Genomic DNA, 22,610 nt, shown 5'->3' with positions numbered 1-22,610 from the left:
GTTCGAATCCCCGCGACGGGGTGAGCTCCCGTTGTTTGGTCCCAGCTTCTGCCAACCTAGCAGTTCGAAAGCACGTCAAAGTGCAAGTAGATAAATAGGTACCACTATGGTGGGAAGGTAAACGGCGTTTCCGTGCGCTGCTCTGGTTCGCCAGAAGTGGCTTAGTCATGCTGGCCACATGATCCAGAAGCTGTCTGCGGACAAACGCCGGCTCCCTTGGCCAATAAAGCGAGATGAGCGCCACAACCCCAGAGTCGGTCACGACTGGACCTAATGGTCAGGGGTCCCTTTACCTTTACCTTTATCCTTATATCTGTTGTCCAGCACTGCTAAAGCTTTTGTTCTGCTCCCTCTCCAGAAATGCATGTGGACAGATTCTGCTCTCTCTTTACATGTCGGGGGGGGGGATATTAGTGCTATAAAATATATATGGTACTATGTGTTAGGAAGCATTGCAGAGTTCCAAATTCACTTCAGACTCCCCAAAGGCTTGATAAATGTAATCACCTCACAAGAGAAGTCACCACCCACACATCCCACCATCTAAAAGAAGAATTGCTATTTACCAAAGGTACTTCCAGATCAAAAAGAACTGCTCATCGAGTCTAAATAGAGAATTGCCAGGTTGATTCAAAAGACGGCATAATTGGGAAAGGTCTTTTGAACGCATGACCAGAAAGTGCTTAAGTGTAGGGGTGTATGAAGGCTTAGATTTCCTTCATGATCAGTATTCAATGCTGTTTCCATTCCACTGCAGTTCAGTTTCTGCCAAATACTGCATTATTTACCTCTCTGGCTGTTACTGAATGAAAGTTATATGAGTTATATCAGACAGGATTGATGGAAGTCAAAAATTTGAATAAGATGTAAAAGTATGTTTCATTACTGTTGAAAATGATATGTTTAAAAAAACTAATTATATATATATATATATATATATATATATATATATATATATGTTATATGAATATGACTTATTTATGTAACTTTCATTCATTTCAATGTAAAGGAAATGTCAAACTATACAGACAAGTAGTTACCGTATTTTTCGCTCTATAAGATGCACCAGACCACAAGACGCACCTTGTTTTTGGAGGAGGAAAACAAGAAAAAAAATATTCTGAGTCTCAGGAGCCAGAACAGCAAGAGGGGTCGCTGTGCAGTGAAAGCAGCAATCCCTCTTGCTGTTCTGGCTTCTGGGATAGCTGCGCAGCCTGCATTTGCTCCATAAGATGCACACACTTTCCCCCTTACTTCTTAGGAGGGAAAAAGTGAGTCTTATAGAGCAAAAGATATGGTAATTATGTTATTGTTTGCTGACATAAAAACAGCCACAGTAATGTGAATGAATCACATTTGCTTGTCTGATTTATCATGCTGACCAGAGATGGACATGCAAACTGCAGCAATTTAGGAACATGGGATGCTATTTATACTGAGTTAGACCATTCATCCGCTTAGCTCAGTCTTGTCTACAATGACTGGCAGTGACACTCCAAGATTATACACAGGCTTCTCTTTCAGCCATACCTGAAGATTCCAGGGATGAAACCTGAGGCCTTCTGCGACAGCCCAACTTGAGTGGAACAGAGGCAGTAATGTTTTACCCATATGATTGCAAAATAACCTTAAATCCACTTATTTTCTTGTATGGGGCCCCAAGCAAGACCAGCATTTGGCTAATTTGATATTTTCTATTATGTGGCTTACAGCCATTGCCTGATACCCTTCCAATATTTTCACCTCTGTGTTCTGTGGAATACAATCCAGCACTTTTTAAAGTATGTTCCTGGTCATATTGATTATGGAGCAGGCGATGTGTTACCATCCACCTTGTGAACTTCCCCTCTGAAACTATTTTGAGGAGAAAGAGATCCAATTTCATACTAGTTATGTGGATGCTTCAGAAGGAATACACAGTAATTTTGGCTTCCATGCCACACCATTCTCTATATAAAAGTTTTCTTAGTATCTTCATAGTATACACACATATGGAAAAAGGGAGGGAAGGGCAGAGAGAGAGAGAGAAATATTAATAAGAATAAAAAATATGTAATAGAAATATGAACTATCAACTTTTTGATTAAAAGTTAATCGCAAAATCAGTAAAGATGGGCATGGGCACAGGAAGAGGTGCAGGTTCAGAGAGGCATTTTAGAATTTATCAGGATATGAGTACCAGCACCTAACTTTTTACAGCAACTAAAACCAGTTTCTCATCCCTCTTCCCTTCATTTTCAATCCCATGGGAGCTGCTTTTCAGGGGATGAATCCCACCTGCATAATTCCTTAAAAAAAAAAAATATTAAGTTTTCCATTTAGCAATCCAATCATATCACATTAATTATTCCAAATTATACCAATACATATCTTAAAGTCCAAATCTTTTGCCAAATTATATATTTTTGTTAGGGGTCCCCATGCTTCGAGTTCAGTAAGGGTCCAATCATCTCATATTTCTGCTGCTTTTAGTGTTCACCAGTCCCATCTTTCAATCTTCTTGTTGTTATCCTTTTTCTCCTTAATAGCCTCTGAGTTGTTTCCACAGTTGAGTTAAAGTAAGCAATATTATGCTTCTGTGTGAACTTTGTAAGGCTCTCCCTTTTTTAAAAAAGCTGGTAAGTCTTTTGTTTGCCATAAATTCTCACACACTGATCCCCCAGCTGCATCATTCCCAGGAATTCCCAGTCATGTGATCCCACATGGATGCAGCCAGGGGCATTGCTGGGTACTCAAAAGACTCAAAGCACAGGCCAATGCCCCCCCCATGTATATGCTACTGTCTTTCCCAAAAGTAAGACCTACTTACAGTCTTGCCTCTCGCTGTAGTATAAGGCATCCCACGAAAATAATAATAATAATAATAATAATAATAATAATAATAATAATAATAATAATAAATTTTATTTATACCCCACCCTCCCCAGCCAAGACCAGGCTCAGAGCAGCTTACAAGCAATAATAAAAACAAGTTGAATGATTACAACATAAAAACAAATTAAAATACAACATTAAAATATTGAAAATAAGACCTTCCCGATAATAAGGCCTCCCCTGAACATAAGGCCTCCCCGGAATATAAGGCCCCCAAAGCTACCATAAGGCGTCTGACTCCTCTGGACTGTAGCAGAGGGTGCCGCCGCACAGCTCACTGATTGGCCGCAGTGCAGCCAGAGCTGTTCAGGCAGTGCAAGGTCTCTTTAAATCAGAGAGCCCATGCCACCGCAAGGACAAGCTGCCGCCTGCTGCTTGCTCTGCCCTGACGGAGTCTAGCTGACTCACAATTAGACAATAAATGTGTACCGCATTCTTCTTCATGAAAAAATAAGACATCCCCTGAAATTAAGACCTAGCGCAGCTTTGGGAGCAAAAATTAATATAAGACACTGTCTTATTTTCGGGGGGAAAGGGGTAATTTATATGTATAGATACAAATTTAGCCCTTTGAGCAAATTAAGATGGTAGGTGTCTGGGGCTTCACCAGCATGGCATTTTTCAGGCACATCTGCCTTTCAGGCAAAGTGACGGTGGTGGAAGGGGGAGGCCGGGAACTAACAGGAAAAGAAAAATTGTGGATGCCTGAGCCCCCAGGGCCCCCTGGAGTTGGCACCCTTGGTGGACAGATGGATAGCCCTCAAGGCAAAATGGCTAGCTCTGGGGGAAGCAGTCTTATATAGGTTTTCCCAGTGCTTCTCTTCTAGAAAAAAACGTGCTGGTACTGCATACCCTGGAGTACCCCCAGAGAAAAAAGCACTGGGCTCTCTCCTCCCCTTTGCAAAGGCTCATGGGACAGATTTTTCCCATGAGCCAACCACACAAACAAGACGCTGGGCAAAACCTTGCCCAGTATTTTGTTGCAATCTATGGGCAACAGTGCCACCGGGCACTTTTGGGGCACAGAACAAGTCTTGTATTGTGTAAAATTGCATATAAAATGTGTGTGCAATAAGAAATGACCAATAAGTGGTGTTTTTTTTGTGGCGACTCAAGCTAAATTTAAGATTGGGAAAATGTGGAAGTGGGAGAAAGTGAAATTGGCAGACTATTATCCCTAACTGGCACCTGGTCCCTTTTCTTTCGGTGGTGTTGTCATTTATGACCCTTCCACCACAGACATGCAAAGGTCTGATTACTCACACACACAGAGAAGAGCATGCATACTGAGCCTCTATCCAAGCACACCATAAAGGGCGCATTATGTGCTGTTCCTGCTGAAGAGAGTACATACAATTGCTCCATCCCAAGAGAAACACACTCTAGCATAAGTGTTGTCACTATACATGTTATAATAAATTTGGTCCAATATTTTGCATCCAGATTGTAAAACTGGGTGAGTCCCTTTTTAAAAGAGATGTAACAGTCCAGATTTGCTCAGGACCTCTTTGGCAATAAATATTTTAATGGACTCTCTCCTGCAATGAGTTTGAGCTGTCATTTTGCAGCAAAATTTCATTCCAAGACTTTTCCCAAGAGAGGATGAGCTGCAGAACATACGATTTTCAGAACAGACTTCTGCTTCCATTAGTTTGAAATAATGTGCTGGGCGGGATCAAGCAAAGGTAGCAACATTAGGGACATTCCTATTTCCCATCCTGTACACATAGCGCTGCTGTCACTGCTTTTCCATGATCTTATTACACAGGGGAAAGGAGAAAAATAAATGGGCTTCTTCATTCATTTGTGGATCCTCACTATTGGGATTGCAGCACAGAGAAGTGAATTTTAGGAAAGGGCCAGATGGCTTTTCTGCCCTGTTTCTGAAGCCACAAATCCTGATAGCTCTTTGCAATGCCAGTCAGATGTGCACAACAGGATCAATATAACCTCTGAGCTTTGATCTGGAAGAACAATGTCATCTCAAAAAAAAAAGGTGGGGTAAGAGGCACTGTTTCCATTTCTATGTGGAAATCTAATGGTTCAACGGTATGGACGGCAAAAAGCCAAATACGTCCGTGTGGCAAATTCTTATTAAGTGTAACCTTTAAATCTGCTGAGACGGTAGGTTGCAGCAATAGATTTAATATCTGGGGTGTATGTGTGTCTTTAAAATAAATAAATGTTGTGATAAGCTTAAATTTCTCCTGCAACAAACTGATGCAATCCAGGAGGGAGACAATGATGCATCTGAGAATTCTTTGCCTGATGAATTAGAGGCTTCCTCAAGCAGAACAGATCATAATAATCAAAATTATAAATCACCAAAGTGCATTCCTACCCTGACAGGGGAATGTACTGCACAAGAGATCCTCTTAATTCAGCATAATGAGGTCCGCAGCACACTCTGTGCCTTGTGTAGCCACACACTCTGAGCCACTTGTTTTTTATGACACTTTTCTCTATGCTAATCACCTAATTCGACATGCCACTGAATGAATTTACTGCCAATAAAAGCTGCTGAGCACCTTGGTAATGGTGGCAGGGAGCTCATTCTACAGCCTCCCAGATTTGACGTCGTCTGCTGATCTGTGCTAACCTCACACAATGTCACCTCAGACAGCGCCAAGTTGGCATTGCCCATAATAAGAAGGGATAAGGGTATTATTCTGTGCATCATTTTGCTATTAAAGGAATCCAGATATTTTGTCTTCACTCAAGGCTTAGGGTTAAAATTATATGCTATATCCTGGGGGAGGGACATCTCTTTCACAAGACCCACACTTTAAAAAAGGGATTGAAAACACGATAAACTGTCATGCTATAGTCTACACACAATACAGGAAAGACAGGGATAGCACTGTAGTTCGATGCAGTTAAAAGGGGGCGGGAAACAGACTCCTATCTCTTTAGTGCTACAGTGATATCGCTGCTTTCATGGCTTCAAGAAGCTGTCACCTTTCAACAACAGAACCTGGGAAATGAAAGAAAAGTTGCACTAGAAGATCACTAACAGGGCTGTCTCAATTGTCTTGTAACCCAACTTCTGAAAGCAGTGCTTAGCTGTGTGGTGGTTCCAAGGTCACCATAAATCCTGAACTTGAAACAGATCAATATATTCTGCTCAGAGTGTAGAGATTTATATGAAAGCATTTTTAAAGGAAAGCAAAATTTGACACCAGTGATTTGAAACTCAGGCCAACAAGCACCAATTCATGTTTTTAAAACATTTAGACTACTATAAAGTTCATACAGGTGTCCATTATAATGTCAGTTATGCCTTCAAAGATAAGATTTATACTAGGTGTGCTTCCTCGGGGAAAAGTTATACATTCAGACAAATCAGGTTTTAACCAGTTTTCAGGGGATTGTCTCAAATGGAAATAGCTTCAGTATAGGACTGATACAGTACAAAGCATGGGTTGAATCTTAACCCATATTGCTGGTCTTTCCATGTTCTACCATACCGGTAAGCCGTGGTCCAGCAGGAAACTACACTGGCATGCCATGGGGGGTAAATTCAGTTATTTTTGCATTTAGAGCCAGTGTGGTGTAGTGGTTAAGGGCAGTGGACTCGTATTCTGGTGAACCAGGTTCGTGTCTCCGCCCCTCCACATGCAGCTGCTGGGCCAGTCATAGAATCACAGAATCATAGAATCATAGAGTTGGAAGAGACCACAAGGGCCATCGAGTCCAACTCCCTGCCAAGCAGGAAACACCATCAGAGCACTCCTGACATATGGTTGTCAAGCCTCTGCTTAAAGACCTCCAAAGAAGGAGACTCCACCACACTCCCTGGCAGCAAATTCCACTGTCGAACAGCTCTTACTGTCAGGAAGTTCTTCCTAATGTTTAGGTGAAATCTTCTTTCTTGTAGTTTGGATCCATTGCTCCGTTTGGATCCATTGCTCCGTGTCCGCTTCTCTGGAGCAGCAGAAAACAACCTTTCTCCCTCCTCTATGTGACATCCTTTTATATATTTGAACATGGCTATCATATCACCCCTTAACCTCCTCTTCTCCAGGCTAAACATGCCCAGCTCCCTTAGCCGTTCCTCATAAGGCATCGTTTCCAGGCCTTTGACCATTTTGGTTGCCCTCCTCTGGACACGTTCCAGTTTGTCAGTGTCCTTCTTGAACTGTGGTGCCCAGAACTAGACACAGTACTCCAGGTGAGGTCTGGCCAGAGCAGAATACAGTGGCACTATTACTTCCCTTGATCTAGTTAGTCCTTGGGCCAGTCACACTTCTCTGAAGTCTCTCAGCCCCACTCACCTCACAGAGTGTTTGTTGTGGGGGGAAGAAGGGAAAGGAGAATGTCAGCCGCTTTGAGACTCCTCCGGGATGTAATAAAGCGGGATATCAATCCAAACTCTTCTTCTTCTTCTTCCTACCAGATTTTCACTTTCTTAAAATGAAATCTAGGCAACCTTTGAAATTTGCACTTCTCTCAATTTTGCAATACAATACTCCAATTAAGTGCTGTGTACAAAAGTGCCTCAAGTATGGTAAAATGTGCGTAAAAATGCATATAAGTAACACACACACACACACAGCTACTCTAATCTAGTATTAAAAACATGAGAAATTTAAAGCAGCTGCTCTCTCTTCTGACAGACGAGTGCTTTGGTACTCCAACGACCTATGAGCAACTAGAGAACCTCAATAGTTTATATTGTGTGTAAGTGCAAAGGAAGAGGCAGACAGCAGTGACTTTGAGGAAGGGCTATGGCTCAGAGCCAGAGCACATGGGATTGCCAGACTGGGAAAGACTCCCACCAGAAACCCTGGAGAAATGCTACCTACCAGTCAATGTAGCTGACTGGGCTTCAGGAACTGATGCTCTGCTTCCATATAGGAGAGTTTCCTGTGCTCCTATTATCATGTTGTATTCTTGAGTGCACAAGCAGCTGGCAGAGCTGCCATTCCAGTCAGAACCTTCCCTGGAGCCACCTACCTCAGCTTCAATATTGTTGGCATTCACTGCACAAGCTACAGTCCAACGTTTGTCTCTTCACCATGTGCTCGAGAGAGCAGTGTTATTTGCTTGTGACATTTCCTGGTATTGTCTACAGATAGAAGGCAGCTTCAGGACTTAAAAAAATATTCCACATTAGCTTTAGAATAAACTCTCCAGAGAGACATCAGACACCATTCTGCAAACCAAACCTACCTGGGCCACCTTCTTTCTTTCTTTCTTTCTTTCTTTCTTTCTTTCTTTCTTTCTTTCTTTCTCTCTCTCTCTCTCTCTCTCTCTCTCTCTGTCTTTCTCTCTCTCCTTCCCTCCTTCCCTCTTTCTCAAGTTTATTCTTCATCCATATGAGATATAGTGGCCGCTAAGAAATAGTTAGGATTGATTCCCAAAGTCTAATTTAAGCTAGCATCATATGTGACACCACACCTTTCTTAAAATGGTTTTCATAGAATCATAGAGTTGGAATAGACCACAAGGGCCATCGAGTCCAACCCCCTGCCAAGCAGGAAACACCATCAGAGCACTCCTGACATATGGTTGTCAAGCCTCTGCTTAAAGACCTCCAAAGAAGAAGACTCCACCACACTCCTTGGCAGCAAATTCCACTGTCGAACAGCTCTTGCTGTCAGGAAGTTCTCCCTAATGTTTAGGTGGAATCTTCTTTCTTGTAGTTTGGACCCATTGCTCTGTGTCAGCTTCTCTGGAGCAGCAGAAAACAACCTTTCTCCCTCCTCTATATGACATCCTTTTATATATTTGAACATGGCTATCATATCACCCCTTAACCTCCTCTTCTCCAGGCTAAACATGCCCAGCTCCCTTAGCCGTTCCTCATAAGGCATCGTTTCCAGGCCTTTGACCATTTTGGTTGCGCTCCTCTGGACACGTTCCAGTTTGTCAGTGTCCTTCTTGAACTGTGGTGCCCAGAACTGGACACAGTACTTTGCAGAGTAAGTGGGTAAGTGGGACAGTACTTTGCAGAGTCCCACTTACATAACTACAGGACAACTGTCAGGCCTTCACCACATACTCCCTCCGCTGCCTCCACCTTGATTTTCACACTATACTTATGTTGATGCAACCTAGAATAGCATTAGTCCCCCCCCCCCCGCTGCATTACACTGTTGACTTGTGATCTATTAGGACCCCTAGATTCTTTTCACTTGTACTACTGGTAATCCAGGTGTCCCCCATCTTAAACTGGTGCAGCTGTTTTTTCCTGCCTGTGTAGAACCTTACATTTGTCCCTATTGAAATTCATTTTGTTATTTTCGGCCTAGTTCTCCAATCTGTTAAGGTCATTTTGCATCATAATTCTGGCTTCTGTGGCATTAGGTATCTCTCCCAGTTTAGTGTCATCTGAGAAGCTGATGAGTATTCCCTCAATTCTTCATCTAAGTCAGTTATAAAGACACAACATACCCAGGACAGAACCCTGCAATACCCTGGTTGTCAATTATTTTCAGGATGATGAGAAGCCATTAGAGATCACTCTTTGGGTTTGGTCAGTCAACCACCTAACAATTAACTTGTCAAGTCCACATTTTACCAGCTTCTCCACAAAAGTATCACGGGGTACTTTGTCAAAAGAATAGCTGAAATCAAGATACATTACATCCACAGCATTCCCCTGATCCATCAAGCTTGGAACTATATCAGAAAAGAAAAGAAAAAAAAGAGCTTCTGAGCCATGGTATCTTCTAAAGTTTTTTTTCTGGCTCAGGTCTCCTATGAAATCTGGAATGGCAATGCACAAAGTGCTCAACTCTAACTGAGGAATTCAGGAGCTAATAAGTGAAACCAATATTAGTTGTGCATTCTTCACTTGATGTAAAACCTCATTTATGTCCGGTAGAAGAAAAAAAATCTTTTCATTATCACCCAGCAAACTACAATACAGTGGTACCTCGGGTTACATACGCTTCAGGTTACATATGCTTCAGGTTACAGACTCCGCTAACCCAGAAATAGTGCTTCAGGTTAAGAACTTTGCTTCAGGATGAGAACAGAAATTGTGCTCGGTGGTGTGGCAGCAGAAGGAGGCCCCATTAGCTAAAGTGGTGCTTCAGGTTAAGAACAGTTTCAAGTTAAGTACAGACCTCCGGAACGAATTAATTACATAACCCGAGGTACCACTGTACAAACCTGTCATATTTTAAAACAATGTTACACATTTTGTTAATGTAGACTTTGGAGAAATCCAACAGGCTGTTATTAGTTTGGACCAAAGGAAAAAGAGAGAGAAAAGGTGGACTGGATGAAGAAATATTGATTTTAGTTTTGTCATAGTATTTCAGTTAGTTTATACATTACGTTTTGGGTTCCTTCTCTGTTTTCAAAGGTGGAAACAGGGGAGAAGGAAAATGTGTTAATATCATTGCATTTCTAAATGGATTTTCCACCATTTAACTATAGCCATGACAATAAACTTCTCTGACACAACATGAATTAACCAGTGCTCAGTGCTCTTCAAGATTTCGTTCAAATGGTGGGGAAAGTATTTTATATGAAGATTTAAATTCTGAAGCCATTTTCACAAGACTGGCTCCCAAATCAATTCCCCCCCCCCCATGTCCACAAATTGAACAATCTTTTGCAGTTTGAACCTATTTAGGAACAACCTCACATAACATTTTCTGCAGAACTTGAAATACGCTTTTCCACCACCACCAGTACTTTTATTTGAGCTCAATAAGCTTCCGAATTATTTGAAATATGGCAACACAAAGAGGAAAAGGAAGCTGAAGCTGAGCGTGGGCATGTAGCTCTTATTGATGTTTTGGCACCCCAATTTATTCTGGTCTCAGAGGGCAGTGTTCAAATGAAGTATGCCGTTTGAATGGGGCTTTTCCATTTATATCAATAGCTTCATACTGCTGGCAAAAAGGTTACTTTGGCTCCACCCTGTAATTCATCCATAGCGCCCTGCTAGATAGGTTGGCAAGTGAGATAAGCATATCCATTTAGACAATAGATCAAAGGTAATTCGGCTCTACTTATATGCTAGAACAGGTCAGACTACTAGTGGTTACTGCAGCTTGGTCATCCAGCATCTCCCCAGCATCCTGTTACAATTTTTGCCAGTAGAAAACTTTTGCTCAAAGAAAGACATTGATGCTGCTCCAGCATTCCGGTTTCTCCCAAAACCTGCTTGCTAATGAAGTAGCCAAGTGCTTTTCAGATTGACAAGATGATGATGATGATGATGATGATGATGATAATTTATTACTTATACTCCGTCCATCTGGCTGGGCCTCCCCAGCCACTCTGGGCGGCTCCCAACAGAACATTAAAAACATGATAAAATATCAAACATTAAAAACCTTCCTATACAGGGTTGCCTTCAGGTGTCTTCTGAAAGTCAGATAGTTGTTTATTTCCTTAACATCTGGTGGGAGGGTGTTCCGCGGGGTGTGCGACACTACTGAGAAGGCCCTCTGCCTAGTTCCCTGTAACCTCACTTCTCGCAGTGAGGGAACCACCAAAAGGCCCTCGGCGCTAGACCTCAGTGTCCGGCCTGAACGATGGGGGTGGAGACGCTCCTTCAGGTATACTGGGCCGAGGCCTTTTAGGGCTTAAAGGTCAGACCAATACTTTGAACTGTGCTCGGAAACGTACTGGGAGCCAATGTAGGTCTTTCAGGTCTGGTGTTATATGGTCTCAGCGGCCACTCCCAGTCACCAGTCTAGCTGCCGCATTCTGGATTAACTGTAGTTTCCGAGTCATTAGATAGAACTGACGAGAGACAGAAGATTATGGGGTTTTGTAGAATGAGTAGTTATATTGGTATACAGATGTACTAAATCCATCTAGTTCATCAGTAGTGTGTGGTTAACTATTTTGTAGGGAAGGGTTAGGAACGGTTAGGGTCAGAGGTGCCAGTTTGCGAGGGCAATTGGGGGGGGGGACTGACACCACAAAGCCCTGATACCACATGCATAAGCATCACACCTCCTCCCTACATTGGTCAGAAGCTTCCTGGGCTTTAGGAAGGAGGCACCAGGCATTCATACTGTAATAATCTACCGTATTTTTCGCCCTATAGGACACACTTTTCCCCCTCCAAAAATGAAGGGGAAATGTGTGTGCGTCCTATGGGGCAAATGCAGGCTTCGCGCACCTCTCTGCAAGTAGCGGGAGCCCAGCGCTGGGCTCCCGCTGCTTGCGGAGAGTTGCCTGCATGCTGAAGCCTGCGCTTGCTGAGCTCAGCACCTCCAGGCTTCGCGGACCTCTCAGCAAGCAGCGGGAGCCAGCGCTGGGCTCCCACGGCTTGCAGAGAGCTGCCTGTTTGGGGGCTGGGGTCGGGGGAAGCTCGGGCTTCCCCCGCCCCAACCCCACGCCTGGGGGGGGGGAATAATTTTTTCCCCTTTATTTCCCCCCCAAAAAACTAGGTGCGCCTTATGGGAAGGTGCGTCCTATAGGGCGAAAAATATGGTAATTTACCAGAAACATTTAGGGGACTAGCCTAGTCCCCCTAGCGGAGAGATGAGGCAAGATGGCGACGGAGATAGCAGTATAGTCAGGTTCGCCTGCTTTTAATTAAGATTTAAAGTAGTTTTTTACCCTTCTCGGACCTTCTCGGACCCTAAATTTTACAGCTTTAATGATTTATTGGCTGCCTTATCACCTCACCACTGCTCCTGTTTTTCTTAGCTAACGTTTTATTGTTTTACTGTTTTATTGACGACGCTGATAAACTGTTGGTTCTCTAAATGCCTCGCTGAAGAGAGGGACAAAAGGCTTTACCGACGGAGAACGCCGAGAAACAAGGAGCGGCTGAAACTGAAGGAATCTGGTTTCCACTGACTGCATGCAACTGTAGTTAATCATTTGTCATTCGTAGTCTTCAGCCCACTCTAGAAAGCTACTTCTGCCCCAATGCCTGTGTGACATTTCAGCCAGCCTGACTGACAACTTTCCTTCACAGATATTGGAGCAGCAGAACACCTTTATTTCCCGAGTCAATCAAATGTTCATGTTCAACAGTATTCTGTGGCTGCGCCGCCATTCATCTGACTCAGGTGCACACAATACAATAACAGGCAGGAGGGAGAGGTGTGTGATCCCCCTAACCATTCCCTTGCTGCCATAGGACACTAATGCACTTGGCAAAAAGCAGGATGTTCCTTGTCAGAGACAAGTAGCAATTATTAGAACTCTCATTGGCAGCCATTCTAGTTCGTGATTTATAGATTATGCACACAGCTTCCTCCTCATCTATTGTGCACCTGTGTATCATTTGGCCTCCTGAAGGAGAAACCCAGCTTCCAAATTGGAGGATAATGACCATTGAAACCTATGCTCCATAACCCTGTTTGGCATTTTCACAGCAATCCAAAATAGGATTATTATTTTTTAAAAAGATCTTATTACATGTTCCAATAGTATTCTTCTCTTTGTTACTATACATCAGTGGCTATTAAATATACGTTGATGTTGACTAAAAGTATCATAGCTCCATTCTCTAATGTTCAAATTGTTTCTTTCTTAGTGACAATGTCAGGAACCTGCCCCCCCCCCCCCCCGGGGCACAGCGGAAGAGTTAGTCTCAGAAATTGAGCCACACGAGCAAAGGGCCTACTCTGCGTCTGAGACCTGTTTTTCAGAGTTTACAGAGGACAGCCCAGCCCCTCTCCTTCCCAGGGAGAGTTAGCAGTTAGCTCCCAAGGAGAGGAAGAGTTGGAAGTCAGCCCGAGCATTGCCAAGCAACCAGCAGACAAACCAGAGGCTGAGGCTGTGTCTTCGGGGAGTCGGGAGGATACAGGCCAGTCGTTCAGCCCCCAAATTAGGAGACAGGAGAAGCTCAGAGAACAACGGAAGGGGAGGAGAAGGCGGGATTTTGGCATTCTTCCTGTCGGGGGAGGGATGATGAGTCATACTGAGCAACTACTGTTAACGAGAGCAGGCGGCAGGGCCAGGCTCTGGATGTGCTTCTTCTTGTAATTAAACTCACATGAAACTGACGGAGAGTCGTTGCTGCTTATTAGGCTGCTTGCTTGCCAGAGATCGTTATAGATAGGTGAGGTCCTTGCAGACTGTAGGCAGGCAAATGTTGTCCCCATCTTCAGAAATGGAAAAAAGAAGAAAACCCAGGTAAGTACCGACTGGTGAGACACCAGCCCCAGACTGCCACTAGAAGCTCTATGACCTGTCTGCTCCACACTTGGCTTCTGGACAGAGACTTCCACCTAGAGCCCTCTAATGGGGTACCCCAAGTACATACCTGCTCACCAGTCAGTGCGATGCACCCCTTCACCCAAGACCTACATGAATAAAATGCCACCCAATGCCTTACCTGCCCAAAGTTGTGACATTTTGCTATGAGGAAGGCAAAACCTCCAAACGGGCCTAATATATTTCCAGGTAAATTCCTTCCCTGGTCTGAATATGGCAACCACTGGGAAGCAATAGCAAAGTCAAAGCAAAGTACACAGGAAGCAAAATAAGGTTACATTAATCCAAACAGCATGAAGAGAGGAAGGGAAGGAGTGTTTGCTCTTCAGCCAACTGCACTGCAAGTGCTGGGTGCAGTCGGCTTTTGTCCCCATTTGGAGGACCAGAGTGAGAACTTTTGTGCCCAGGTCTGCCCATCAGGCTTTGCCCCCCTTGGCAGCCCATGACTGGGCAATTGAAACTTTAAGCCTTGGCAGTCTACACTAGGGATTTTACAATGGTCAGCTGGTGGACATGACTCCTTGTTACCAGGGAAATGGAGGGCAGCCTATGAAGGGCCTCAGACACTGCCTACCTGAAGCAGGGCAAGCAGCCCTACTCCTAAGGGTTTGAAATTTTGGAGATGAAGATTTCTGGTGCATGGAATAAACCCAGCTCACCAATTTGCATTGTTCTTTTCAGCGTTTGTGTGGGAAGTCTGCATATGCTCATTTCTTCATTGTTCTCCTTCTTTTCTTCATTCACACATTTTATAAAGAATACGCTCTAGTAGTGCTGTACTGTTCCTGTCCTTTTACTCATTTATCAAACTGGGGCGCAATTAGCACAAACAAGCTCTCCCTGTTCCTCAGGACAAAGTGTCTGTGATCTCTCAAAGGCACTGCACTTTGACAGACATAGACCTGAGTGGTTTATTGGGAGAAAGCCATGCAGCCTTTTGAACGGGAACCAATCCCCACATTTGATACAGGGAAATCACAAAAGAGATGAAAACTCTTGGCAGGATTAGGGCATAGCTCTGAAACATGGAAAGTGCATATTTGATACAGTGGAACAGGGATCTCCTTGCATCAGAAATGCTACTCACTTTAAAAAAAATCTTGTTTATTTATTATTATTTTGTCAAACTAAAAAAATAAAATTATATAGGAACAGAGTAGCAAAAAGAGAGAGCGAGAGCAGAGCAGAGCTGAGATGATAGATAGATAGATAGATGATAGATAGATAGATGATAGATAGATAGATAGATGATAGATAGATAGATGATAGATAGATGGATGATAGATAGATAGATTAGATAGATAGATAGATAGATAGATATAGATATAGATAGATAGATAGATGATAGATAGACAGATAGATAGATAGATGATAGATAGATAGATGATAGATAGATATAGAATGCAAAAGGATGTGCCATCCAATCTTATCCATGTTTATTTGGAAATCAATAGCCTAGTTCCTCCCAAGGTGAGGGGAAGTGGACAAAGCTTATTCTGGCAAGGTAGCTTACTCTATGGTATTAACACCTGCATGCATTAATTAGACTTAAGCATGTTGGTTATAATAGGCTGGTTATTACACAAGAGGCACACTTTGGCTTCTGCCACCAACCAGGTGACCTAGAGCTGCATCCGAGGAAGAACATCATAGAAAACTGAAGATCAACCTAATCTCATCCATTAGCCAGTGAAAGATAAAACCAGTGATTATTGCTCCCCCTGCCAGTTATTATTATTTCTTTGCCTCATGTTTATTAGCGTGTAAGCCTATAGTCAGGGTCTGTCTTATCATTCAAATATATATATTATAATTTATATATACATAAAATATTTTAGATACTTTATAAAATAATAAAAATATAAGGGTCGTATTCAGCTAATTTTGCTCAGAGTAGACGCATAGAAATTAATAGCCTGATTAATTTAGGCCCATAAATTTAACATCTATTCAGAGTAGACCTTTTGAATGCATCCCTAAATCTCTTACAAAGGTCCTTCCTTGTTAAATTCTTCAACAAATATTTCCAGGGCATTTTGACAGCTAGAAGAAACATTTCCAGGGCTTGCTTGTCCATGTGAGTTCACTGGTCATTTGGTTTTCTATTTTTCAGTGCCTGGTTATTTGTTTTGTTTTTGCAATACTGCACCCATTATTTAGATAAGCTAGAATCATACAAACAGCTCTGTACCTACTGCCAAATTATAATACTCATCTGCATTTTTCATCAGAACTCCAAATTTTTGTAGTATAACGATGCAGCTCAACCAATCGGTCTCCTCTTTCTCCTGTCCAATTTGCATGTTTGCAAAAAGAACATTCTATTCCACACAAGTGGTTGCCAGTCAAATAAGTAGGTTGCAGTTGCTCCTAGCAACTAGATTGACTAACGTAAATGCCATTCTGGGGCCTTTCTTCTCCTACTTTCAACCTAATTTTGCTTGTTAGCAATCTCAGCAGCAAACCTAAAAGGTCAAGGCCAGTGACATGGGCAATTCTCCATTGATTACAGGAGGTAATACACAAGCAGTTGAAAACAGCTTCAGCCAGAATAAGATTAACGGAAAATTCCTATGCAGACAATGGCATGTACCTTCCATGCTGATTGCAGGCAAGACATTCAAAAGAAACTCAGAGAAAACATTGAAATTAATTGGATTTCAGTAAGCAGTGCCTTAATGAGAAGGCACTTAGCCCAAGACAACATGGCCAGTCAGGGATGGTCAGAGCTGGAATCCAATAACTTCTGGAAGCATCATACCAGCTAACCCCCCTCCCCCCCCAAAAAAAAATGTGGGGTAAGGAAATTTTCTGGTCCTTGGCTCCAAAACAAACAAACAAAAAACTTGCTGAACCCAGAGAGGGATAGGGAGGGGCTACATGCAGCAGTTCATGTTTGCAGATGCTCCAAGTGTCCTTATTTTCCAGGGGTGATCCTGGATTCATAGAAGCCAACCCAGTTTCTGATTTGATCCCAAAATATCCCGCTTTTCCTTGGGATGTCCCTATTTTTATCGGAGAAATGTAGGAGGGTATGGAGTTATGCGACCCCCGAGCCAAGGAGATAAGGACCTATACAACCTTTAGAAGATATCTCAAGGCAGCCCTGTATAGTTTTGTTATTTTTTTATATATGTTGGAAGTCACACAGTCAGATGAGAGGGGTATAAATGATAAAATTATTACTATTACTATGATACTATTATTACTATTATTAATATTATTATTATTGTTGTGGAGTAGGACACCCTGCATTGCAAACATGCACTGAATTATGGAGAAAGCTAGAGAGTTCCAGAAAGACATCTACTTCTGCTTCATTGACTATGCAAAAGCCTCTGACTGTGTCGACCACAGCAAACTATGGCAAGTTCTTAAAGAAATGGGAGTGCCTGATCACCTCATCTGTCTCCTGAGAAATCTCTATGTGGGACAAGAAGCTACAGTTAGAACTGGATATGGAACAACTGATTGGTTCAAAATTGGGAAAGGAGTACGACAAGGCTCTGTATTGTCTCCCTGCTTATTTAACTTATATGCAGAATTCATCATGCGAAAGGCTGGGCTGGATGAATCCGAAGCTGGAATTAAGATCGCTGGAAGAAATATCAACAACCTCAGATATGCAGATGACACAACCTTGATGGCAGAAAGTGAGGAGGAATTAAAGAACCTTTTAATGAGGGTGAAAGAGGAGAGCGCAAAACATGGTCTGAAGCTCAACATCAAAAAAACGAAGATCATGGCCACTGGTCCCATCACCTCCTGGCAAATAGAAGGGGAAGAAATGGAGGCAGTGAGAGATTTTACTTTCTTGGGCTCCATGATCACTGCAGATGGTGACAGCAGTCACGAAATTAAAAGACGCCTGCTCCTTGGGAGAAAAGCAATGGCAAACCTAAACAGCGTCTTAAAAAGCAGAGACATCACCTTGCCAACAAAGGTCCGTATAGGCATGGTTTTCCCAGTAGTGATGTATGGAAGTGAGAGCTGGACCATAAAGCTGATCGCCGAAGAATTGATGCTTTTGAATTATGGTGCTGGAGGAGACTCTTGAGAGTCCCATGGACAGCAAGAAGATCAAACGTATCCATTCTTCAGGAAATCAGCCCTGAGTGCTCACTGGAAGGACAGATCGTGAAGTTGAGGCTCCAATACTTTGGCTACCTCATGAGAAGAGAAGACTCCCTGGAAAAGACCCTGATGTTGGGAAAGATTGAGAGCACAAGGAGAAGGGGACGACAGAGGACGAGATGGTTGGATGGTGTTCTCGAGGCTACAAACATGAGTCTGACCAAACTGCGGGAGGCAGTGGAAGACAGGAGTGCCTGGTGTGCTCTGGTCCATGGGGTCATGAAGAGTCGGACACGACTAAATGACTAAACAACAACAACAACAACAACAACAACATCCCTATTTTCATTGGAGAAATGTTGGAGAGTATGTGTTTGCAGAAGATCTCAGGGTTTGCCCCTGTGAAGTCTAGTTAAAAAGCAATGGTGATTGTGGTTTTCCAGATGCTGTTGGACTCTAGTTCTCATCATCATTGATCCTTGGTCATGCTGGATGGAGTTGAATCCTATTGAAGGGCCACAAGTTCTCCATCCCTTAGTTAAAAAAATAATGTAAAGAAACCAGGCAGCATGCACAGATGAGGGAAAACATTGATTGCTTGCATTCAAGGGCAGACCTACTTAATTAGCACTTCCTATAACAATATACAGACTGAAACACAGCTATCTCTTGAAATTCACATTTCTCTTAATTTTGAAATGCAGTTCTTCAGCCAAGTAATGCATATAGTTGGGTACAGAAATGCATATATCAGGTTAAAGTGAAATAGCATACATTGCAAAAATGAGCATATTTCATTTTTAAAAAATTGGATGCAGGGGGAATTGCATATTGGGGGGGTGTAAGTTGAAATTTAAAAGCTGATCAATTTTCATGAGGACTTACTTAAAAAAACTGAGGTGGAAAGAACTGAACTTAAGAATAGCGAAAAAAATGAGAAACTAAGGGAAACAAAAATTAACAAATATGGACATTCCTAAGAGCAGGTTCGAATCCCCGTGGCGGGGTGCGCTCCCGTTGTTCGGTCCCAGCGCCTGCCAACCTAGCAGTTCGAAAGCACTCTCGGGTGCAAGTAGATAAATAGGGACCGCTTACTAGCGGGAAGGTAAACGGCGTTTCCGTGTGCGGCTCTGGCTCGCCAGAGCAGCGATGTCACGCTGGCCACGTGACCCGGAAGTGTCTTCGGACAGCGCTGGCCCCCGGCCTCTTTGAGTGAGATGGGCGCACAACCCTAGAGTCTGTCAAGACTGGCCCGTACGGTCAGGGGTACCTTTACCTTTTTTTAAGAGCAGGTGGTATGAGAAACCCAGTGTGAATACCTTGGAGAGCAGCTAGGAGTCTGAGCAGATAATATTGATATTGGTGAGCCTGGTTTAAGGTAGTTCCCTGTGTCTCTAGTACATTCTACTCCCCACTATGACAAAACACATACACATTGACACAAGTAGCAAACCAAAACAGCTGCCAGGTCGATTAGGGGAGCATTGCGGGGAAAACCTCATGATGGCCCATCATTCTGCTGAGAGTCGGAGCAATTTAAAAGTTAATTAGGCTACTTAATTAAGTGCTCACATCACAGAGGAGATAAAGCAAATTAGCTGAACACTAGTAACAAAGGGAGATAGGTGCCTGAAGCTGAGTGAATGGCTACTTAGACAGACAGGTTAATAACGGAGAGGAGAGGAGTCAAACAGGTCTTTCTTCCTTCCGTTTTTAAAGTGAGCCTTAATTCTGTTGGACATGAATTAAAAAGCCCCTTTTTTAAAAAAAGGTCATACAAAAAGGTTATCAAAATGAAGCAGGAAGAAGCAAATAGTGTCCCATTGAAGCAATTCATAGGGTTTGCAGGTAACCATCTTCTAACAAACAGCTACACACTTTCCCTTTTGTTCTCCATGTAGCAAATGCTTTGATACATTTCTGAGATCATGCACTGATAATTTCTTAAATATTCTGAAGGAAGAGGACAAAATATCATCCTGCAATAGACAAATTTTATTATACAGTCACAGCTCCGGTAAAAACAACCTACAAGACAAAAAATCACACAATTTCTAACATGCATGGAGATAAAATATATGGTACTTATATGTGATGAACAGAAATGATTAAATTGAGGGGGGAAACCCCTTTACAGCTCTTTGCAGCAGAAAAGAGAGCTCTGGCAACTGTTTCTGTTATGAATTTGCTTGTTTCAACCAATAAGTAGGCCAAATACCATCAGTCAATGGACACTTAAACTCAAGAGATGGCAATCAGGTGTTGTTGGTTTTTTTTTTTAAAAAAAAATCCTTTAATTACCATCACTTCCTCAAAAGAATACTGGAAACTGTATTTTGATGAGGGTTCTGAACACTCCCTCTTATGGTTCCCCGGCTTCCCTCCAAAGAAAACACTTCCCTGGGGGAAGGGAATTACAATGAAATAAGTTTAAGTTGCAGATATAAGATGCAGATATAAGCTTTCCATAATGTAAGTGTTGCAAGTCTGCAGTGAAGTAATCCCACAAAGCATTCTGGTTTGCATGGGGTGGAGATCAGTAGAAAACAGCAGCACCAATCCAGTCTATCGGAATGTGTCAAGATGTATTTTCTTCTGCTGTCCAAAAATTATCCCCTAGTTTTAAGTAACGCTTACCACCCCTCTCACTGTGGGCAATAGCACTTGTAATCTTGTAAACATCTCACAACCAAGTCATTAACAGGCCCACAGGCCCAGCATGTGATACAGACTTGGCAATCCATATTCAATAAGAAGCACTCTAATTAAAACAGAAAAGCTGTCTTTTGGAATCACACAGCCGTTTTAAGATATCAAAATGTCTAAAGGCCCATGATGGCAGAGGAGAAGGGGAGGGGGGGAAAGAGAGTTTTCCTTAAGAGAAAATTTAGCACTAAGAGCATGCATAATATTGCGAAGTCTAGTCTCAACAGTTGCGAAAGTAAGTGAATCTGCTTGCCACCAAGAGCTGGTTATATCTCAATGAAATGTAGCTGTTGGCCAAAGGTTGAATTGGCTCATTGCCTTCTGTCAAGAAGAACATAAAATAAATCCTAAAAACAGTTCTGATGAAGTTATAGAAGTGCATGGGTTTGAAAACACTGTGGCTTAATGCCATTTAAATAGCACTGCCCATATCCATATTTGCAGCTGTACTGTCCTTATGGCTACTCCGAGATGAACTCAACACATTTCTCTTGCTTTGTCCTAGTGGGTTGATTCACCTTTTCAAGTTCATGATTGTATGGCTGCACTCTCTGAGCAGCATGTGGATGATGCTGGTTATGACCGGTGTAAAGAAGAATTCGCTGGATCCCTAGATCCAAACATGGGACAGAATACTCTCTGGTATGAGAGAGTCCCAGCAGAGGTTTTAAAACACAAAGCATGCAGCAAAGTAAAGTGTGGGAATAGAAGCTCTTAGACCTTTTTAATTCTCCCATGTTAAGTTGCTTACAGTGCTTCCGCTTTCAATTCCCTTAGCATAGATTAGACTACACAGTTTCGTAAGGTAAAATGGTTTTTACTTACAAACTTCCCAAAGGTCAGGTTCATGTGTTTTTGCATACAGCAGCAAGAAAACACAGAAAGAAATCTTGGGTTACAAAATATGGGGGAAGGTTTCTGAACACGTGGTCTAAGCTTGGAGTGATCAAGCTCACACGTCCTATCTGGTCGGGTTTCACATGGTGGAAGAGGACAAACATCAGACAAAGAATTTTCCTAACTGTTTGTCACTGGAGGTGAGGGGCTGTGACCTAGCTAAGTCCTGGGAAACTGTTTACTCTACTTACTCAATGGTCTTAACCCCTTCACACATTAACTAAAGTTAATAATGCTATAGTACAGGCATCCCCAACCTTCGGCCCTCCAGATGTTTTGGACTACAATTCCCATCATCCCTGACCACTGGTCCTGATAGCCAGGGATCATGGAAGTTGTAGGCCACAGGTTGGGGAAGCCTGCTCTAGTATGAGGCTGCAATTTATCCCACAAATGAGTCACCAGAGAGAGCTTCCATACCTTCATGGATATTTCACACATTTTTAGGCACATTACAATTTATGTATTTGATGTAAAAAGTGAATGCGAAAAACTGCTGGGGTGTGTGCACGAGTTCAGATTTTTTTACAGAGAGAAACATATGTACACACAGCAGAAGGCCGTATCTTTGGATATCTGCACCATACACTTAAATCACTATTATACCACTTTAATATCACTTTAACAGTCATGACTTCCCCCAGAGAATCCTGGGAGATGTCGTTTGGTAAGGGTGCTGACAGTTGTATTCACCTCACTGAGCTACAATTTCATGTGGTATAACAATCATTTTACCTTCCTTATAGACTCTGAAATTGTAGCTCTAGGGTGTGAGTCTAGGAGTAGCTCAGCACAATTAACAAACAAAAGTTCCCAGGATTCTTTGAAGGAATCCATGTCTGGTATGATACGACGTTAAATCTGTAGTGTGGATGTGTGTCTCTAGGTCTGCTTGCCTAACCCCCAGCTCA

General features: G+C 42.6%; 1 long non-coding RNA gene across 1 annotated transcript in view; it reads right to left on the bottom strand.

Annotated features, from left to right (window-relative positions):
• Positions 1–13,155: 13,155 nt before the first annotated feature.
• LOC310676357 overlaps positions 13,156–22,610 on the bottom strand; it is a 30,446-nt gene continuing 20,991 nt past the window's right edge. Inside the window, exon 4 of the long non-coding RNA XR_014510487.1 lies at positions 13,156–13,910. This is a non-coding gene — a long non-coding RNA (uncharacterized lncRNA). The remainder of the gene's footprint in view (positions 13,911–22,610) is intronic.

This window comes from Podarcis tiliguerta (assembly GCF_965153285.1).
Source record: "Podarcis tiliguerta genome assembly, chromosome: 4".
In the NCBI taxonomy this organism is placed as follows: domain Eukaryota; kingdom Metazoa; phylum Chordata; class Lepidosauria; order Squamata; family Lacertidae; genus Podarcis; species Podarcis tiliguerta.
The sequence above is the reverse complement of the archived record's forward strand: the minus strand, read 5'-3'. Positions and strand labels throughout refer to the sequence as shown.